General features: G+C 48.2%; 1 long non-coding RNA gene across 1 annotated transcript; it reads left to right on the top strand.

The window, feature by feature from the left end:
- Positions 1-3,505: 3,505 nt before the first annotated feature.
- Positions 3,506-5,336, top strand: LOC144733479 (uncharacterized). Its single transcript, XR_013588364.1, has 2 exons — positions 3,506-3,679; positions 5,108-5,336. It is a non-coding gene; the product is annotated as an uncharacterized LOC144733479 (long non-coding RNA).
- The last annotated feature ends 1,364 nt before the right edge of the window (positions 5,337-6,700 follow it).

Below are 6,700 nucleotides of genomic sequence, written 5' to 3'. Positions count from 1 at the left end.
CCAGCCGAGACGGCTAAATTTTTTTCACCGGGGGGGGGGGGTGATGTAATAACAGCCATAGAGGGTTCACGTGGGGATTGGCTTGCCGGTCCTGCTTGTAGCCAATAAGGGTTGAGATAGGGACCATGGCCCATGCGTCATCACGACAGGTCATCAGGAGTGATTGGCCTAGCCCAGGGGTCGGCAACCTGCGGCTCCGGAGCCGCATGCGGCTCTTTTGAACCTTGACCGCGGCTCCGGGGCGGATGCTAGCGAGGGGAGGAGGCGCACTGTGACACCTGCTCTGGCGTTGCCGCTGCTGACAGGTCGCCGCTCCGCTCCACACTGCCCGCCCGGTGACAGGCAATAACGTTGCCGTTGCTTTGTCACATGTTTGGAAGAAGTAAAAACCTTCCTGGGCAGCAAAGAGCTCACCTTTGCTGAGCTGGAACAGCCAGAGTGGCTGGAAAAATTACATTTTATGGTAGACATGACAGCACATCTAAACACGCTAAATACAACCCTTCAGGGGAAAGGAGGCACAGCCCTGCACATGCTGGAGGAGGTTTTGGCATTCGAGCGCAAGTTGACAGTGTTTGTCAAAGATTTACAGAGAGGTACACTGTCTCACTTTCCCTCTTTGAGAGAGTTCAAACAAAGTCATGATACGATAAATTTGGAATATTTCAAGTCTGCAATCACCACAATGCAAAGTTCGTTTGGGAAACGATTCTGTGAGTTCAGAGAGGAAAAAACGACATTATCCTTCCCTGTCACTCCCCTGGCGATCGATCCATCCCTATTGAATATGACTGCATTTGCAGGTGTAAGTCAACCTGATCTTGAGATGGAACTGGCCGATATAGCCGACAAAGATATATGGGTGTCCAAGTTCAAATGCTTGACCGCTACTCTTGAGGATGTTGCCCGTCAGAAGGCCATTCTGGCTCAGAATCATAAATGGAGTGATATTGAAAACCTTCCCAAACAGGACAAACTTGTATTCGAAACATGGAATGCCATCCCCAACACTTATATAAACATGAAAAAGTATGCATTTGGAGTCCTGTCGATCTTCGGCTCCACATATGTATGTGAGCAGGTCTTCTCCAACATGAACTATATTAAAAACAAACATCGATCACGCCTCACAGATGACAGCTTGCAAGCCTGTGTGAAAATGAAGGTGACGTCTTACAGCCCTGATGTGCAGACACTGTGCACTGAGGTTCAGGAGCAAAAATCCCATTAACCAGGTAATTTAGCTATTAATTTGCAAAAATATATTTTACATTGTTAAGTGAAAAAGTCCTTTTTTTATTCAGATTGACAGCTGACTGCACGATCCTGTATATAGCAATAAGGTAAGAAACAATATATGCAGTGTTATATTTGTTTTAAATATTGCAATGGTTTTGCGGCTCCCAGTTTATTTTTTCCTTCGGAAACGGGTCCAAGTGGCTCTTTATGTCTTAAAGGTTGCAGACCCCTGGCCTAGCCATTCGGGGCCCCAGCCAATGGGGAGCCGGATGAGGGGCGTGGTCCCGGGATTGACAGGGAACCATCGAGAATGGTCAAAGCTGTCCATGTACGATTGGCTGGGGGAACCACGTGACGAAGGTATTAAGAGCGAGTGGAGGGGAACGATCGAGAGCAGACTGAAACTGACAAGAGCAGGGTCACGCGCTGATGGGGGCTGGGATTGCCACGTGCGCGGTGGGGACTTAGTGCGTGGTCTGTCCTCTCTCCGTTGTCTGCCAGCAACGGAGAGTGAGTGAGCAAAGTGTATTGTGGAGTGGAAATAAAAGGACCGATTCCGAATACCGTCTCTGGAAGGATTATTACATTTCTACTCGCGCGGCGTAGTTCCGTTCACTAGATCGATAGGTATCTTTGTGATGTTATGGGCCTCAGGGTCTCCATATGAGTCTATAGGTTTCTTTGTAAATATATGGATCCCTGGGTCTCTGTGTGAGTCTGTGTGTCTCTGTGTGAGTTTGTGGGTATTTTGCAGAGGTGTGGACTCGAGTCATGTGACTTGGACTCGAGTCAGATTCGAGTCATGAATTTGATGACTTGCGACTCGACTTGGACTTGCATAACAATGACTTTGTCCCACCTATGAGATGTGGACTCGAGTCATGTGACTTGGACTCGAGTCAGACTCGAGTCATGAATTTGATGACTTGCGACTCGACTTGGACTTGCATAACAATGACTTTGTCCCACCTCTGGTATTTTGTGAGTGTGTGGGTCTCCGTGTGCGTTTATTGGTATCTGTGTTAGTCTGTGGGTCTCCGTGTGACTCCATGGGTCTCTGTGTGTGTGGGTCTGTGTGAGTGTGGGTCTGTGTGAGTGTGGGTCTGTGAGTGTGGGTCTGTGAATGTGGGCCTGTGCGTGTGGGTCTGTGAGTGTGGGCCTGTGTGTGTGGGTCTGTGTGTGTGGGTCTGTGAGTGTGGGTCTGTGTGTGTGGGTCTGTGTGTGTGGGTCTGTCTGAGTGTGGGTCTGTGAGTGTTGATCTGTGTGAGTGTGGGTCTGTGAGTGTGGGTCTGTGTGAGTGTGGGTCTGTGTGTGTGGGTCTGTGAGTGTGGGTCTGTGTGTGTGGGTCTGTGAGTGTGGGTCTGTGTGTGTGGGTCTGTGAGTGTGGGTCTGTGTGTGTGGGTCTGTGAGTGTGAGTCTGTGTGTGTGGGTCTGTGAGTGTGGGTCTGTGAGTGTGGGTCTGTGTGTGTGGGTCTGTGTGTGTGGGTCTGTGAGTGTGGGTCTGTGTGTGTGGGTCTGTGAGTGTGGGTCTGTGTGTGTGGGTCTGTGAGTGTGGGTCTGTGTGTGTGGGTCTGTGAGTGTGGGTCTGTGTGTGTGGGTCTGTGAGTGTGGGTCTGTGAGTGTTGATCTGTGTGAGTGTGGGTCTGTGAGTGTGGGTCTGTGTGTGTGGGTCTGTGTGTGTGGGTCTGTGAGTGTGGGTCTGTGTGTGTGGGTCTGTGAGTGTGGGTCTGTGTGTGTGGGCCTGTGAGTGTGGGTCTGTGTGTGTGGGTCTTTGAGTGTGGGTATGTGTGTGTGGGTCTGTGAGTGTGGGTCTGTGTGTGTGGGTCTGTGAGTGTGGGTCTGTGTGTGTGGGTCTGTGAGTGTGGGTCTGTGTGTGTGGGTCTGTGAGTGTGGGTCTGTGTGTGTGTGGCGAGTTTAAGGGCCCCGTCTCGACTCGGAGTCCTAGGCCAGGAGTCCCCTCTCGCGCCGGGAGCTCCGCATGTCGCCCCCCCCCCTCCGGCCGCTTTCTGCTGCTCCCTTTCCCACTCCCGCTACTCGTGTTTGTTAAATATTAGCGCCGCCTGTCAAACGGCCAGAGCGCGTTGTTTGGCAAAACGCACGTTTGAGGTTTGGCTGCGTGGCAATTTTTTGGCTGTTGTATTCGCTGCTGGCTTGGGGCGGGGGAGGGGCTTTTTGGTCTCAAAGAACAAAGGTTCGTTCGCTTGGCCCCTTTGCCAAACTCTTCACCGATTTTATCCCCACCACCATCGGCGTGGAGCTGTTCGGCCCTGCCAGCTGTGCAGATAATTCACTCTCTCCTCCTCCTCCCGCCGCACCAACCCCTGCCCGCCCACCCGCAGTAAGCAGGCGTCAGCACGGACACAAACAGCGCGCAAGGCAAAGGAGGCGGCACCAGCTCGAGGGAGAGTCATCCGACTCGCGATGACTCGGTGGGGGAGAGGTGCGGGGTGGGGAGGTTATTCTTCGTCTCTCGCTCGGAGTCCACAACCGTCCCAGCGGGTTACGGGCTCAAACGATGGGCAGTTTGAGGTCGGTTCTCTTCCTCAAGCTCAGAGCTGGTGGTGGAGATTCCACATTCGTATGACGGGGACACAGCCTCTTGTTGAAAACTCCACCAAGTCGTGCTCACATTTTGGGGCCATCCATAAATGACGTCACGCGATTTTGCCCGATTTTTGCCCCCCCTCCCCCCTCGTCACACGGCGTCACAAAAGTCAGACCCCCCTCAAATATGACGTCACAAAGCTCTGCCCCCCCCCCCCAAAAAAAACATAATTCCATTTAGAAAATAAAACATGCTTCAAATCACTTTAAACTATTGTCATTGTAGTGCGTATTTAATGTGGCGCTGCACTCTGATGTTGTAGGAGAAAACGTATTAAAAAGGAGGCGTTGGAAAGCTGAAATTTAGCATACATTCACTTGAAAATACTGAACGTCTAACTAAAACTGCAGATGTTCAGAATATTATATTGAAATTCTCTTATAATTATAAAAAAATTAAAGTAATTATAACTATAAAAACATATTTGAAACTTTGTAGTAGAACGAAGCAAAATGGAGAGTACAATTATAACAATCATATATTCTAATTGGTTCTTTACCCTTCTATCTGGCAACAAAACTGACACCTTTTTACAAGGAGTCATGTTTGCATAGACCGCAATACCTGCAGTCATAATACAAACAAAAGAACATAACTCTGATAATGTGCACTGTCCTTAAAGTTGATTGATCCACACCCGAGACAGCTTTCCTTAGAGCCTAGTCTCATATGGGTTGGACCAGATGACGCCAAAAGGTCCAACCCATATGAGACTAGGCTCTAAGTAAAGCTGTCTCGGGTGTGGATCAATCAACTTTAAGGACAGTGCACATTATCAGAGTTATGTTCTTTTGTTTGTATTATGACTGCAGGTATTGCGGTCTATGCAAACATGACTCCTTGTAAAAAGGTGTCAGTTTTGTTGCCAGATAGAAGGGTAAAGAACCAATTATCATATTTTTACTGGCAAATGAGGTTCCCATAGAATCATATATTCATTCCACAGAATGAAAAGCCCTGATAGAATCATTCAAATCAAAATGTTTAATAACAATCATTCAAAAATTTTACAAAATGTATGCTTCTCCATTCTCCCATGGAGAAGCAAAATTCTCCTTCATGGAATAAATAAAAGGTGACCTTAGTAAATTTTAATAATCAAATAGTCAATAATTAAAATGTATCAAAATTAGTGTTGTTACAAGAATGATATTGTTTATATGTATTTCAAGTTGCGCATTTTGATGTGACGTCACATTTCTCAACCCCCCCCCCTCGTCACACATCATCACAAATGTCTGACCCCCGCTCCCCCCCCCCTAGGTGTGTGACGTCATTCATGGACGGCCCCTTTTTAAAACGACTCCCGAAGGGATGATGGGTGGAGTGAACCCCCCACCCGCCCCAATCTGGATGTCAACTCGCAACCGACCAGGGACGTGCGGTTAGGGGAGGCAGGGGAGGCAAAGCCCCACCTGTCATACTCCAATGAAAATAGCTGTTACGAAAAGTAAAAGGAATAATCAAATCAAATAAATATTTGGATTTTTCCACTGATCTGTGTATAGATGTCATTTCTGTACGATTCCAAAAAATGTTATAGTCAAAATCGTCAAATTTGCGGAGCTTCGCTGTAAATACAGGAAGAGACGAGAGGTGAGGCAGCGACGAGCTCAGCCTCCCCATTCATTGCGCAACCCCTCAGTAACTGGATGGAGCGCAGGCAATAAGCGCATGCCTGTTACTATCTCAGTATGTCACCAATGTAATGTTTGTAGACCACTTCATTTCATGTCCTCGCCTTCCATACTCCAGGTAACTTATTTCACGGATGTGTATAAATATATTTAGCCTCGCTGGTCTCGGCATGAAACTGCAATGAAAAAGCACCAGGGGAGGCAGCTATCACATCTGCCTCACTGAGGGGGACGTGTCTAACACGCCCCCCTCAGTGAGGCCACGCCCCCCTCCGTGAGGCCACGCCCCCCTCAGTGTGTGAACCTGGCTCTGACACGAGCCAGTGCCTCCTCAGCCATTGACCTCACCGCACGTCACTGCAACCTACACATCGCGAGCCCTCGCAAGCCAGCAGTGGTTCATGAGTAACTCGATTGCACGCTTACTGTGCGTACTGCAAAATCACTCGTCAATCAGTTGCAAAAATTTCCGCAGGTAACCGCGCCCGGGCACCGAGTCAACGCGTCCATCACGATAGCCACTGGCTGAAAAGAGGTAGATAAATCTACAATGGGTGACGTTTCGGGCGATGTCCCTGCTCCACGGTTGATATCTGCTATGAAGAAGGGCAAATGGTGGAACGTTGAGTCGTGAATGTGTGTTTCCTCTAGGTCCATGGTATTGACGAATGCCCTGGGTTTTATAATTATTGTTACATGTGATTTATATATAAGATATGTGATATATATAATATATTATATACATGATATATATGATATATATGTGATAAATATATATTTCTATACGTGATTTACATTCATATGATTTACATATTTACACGTTATTTATATAATATTATTGTATGTGATTATTGTTATTTGTGATTGTCAGTACTGCATCACTGCCAGTGCTGTATTGCACGTGTTTGTGAACACGGCCGCTCTGGCTAACACTGCGGGTAGATTCGCCCCACGGCGGCGAGATGTCAACTACCTCGCCCGGTATTCAGGCGGTCGTGGGTTCTATTCCGACCCTTACGCCTGTGCGTGTCTCTCTCCCCGTGGTCGCGTGGCTTTTTATCCGAGTCCTTTGATTTTTGCCCTCCACATTTAGAATCAACGTGCACTTCGAGTATTTGGCTACTACTATTCATGTCCACGTGATGACAAGCCACGTCATTGAGTTATCATTTGTGGCCAGGTCACTTCTGACAAAAATAGCAACTTAGCTCGGTGGGCC

Source organism: Lampetra planeri, chromosome 47 (genome assembly GCF_965212315.1).
Source record: "Lampetra planeri chromosome 47, kcLamPlan1.2.h2, whole genome shotgun sequence".
In the NCBI taxonomy this organism is placed as follows: Eukaryota; Metazoa; Chordata; class Hyperoartia; order Petromyzontiformes; family Petromyzontidae; genus Lampetra; species Lampetra planeri.
Note: the sequence above shows the minus strand (reverse complement) of the source record. Positions and strands in the feature narration are given on the sequence as shown.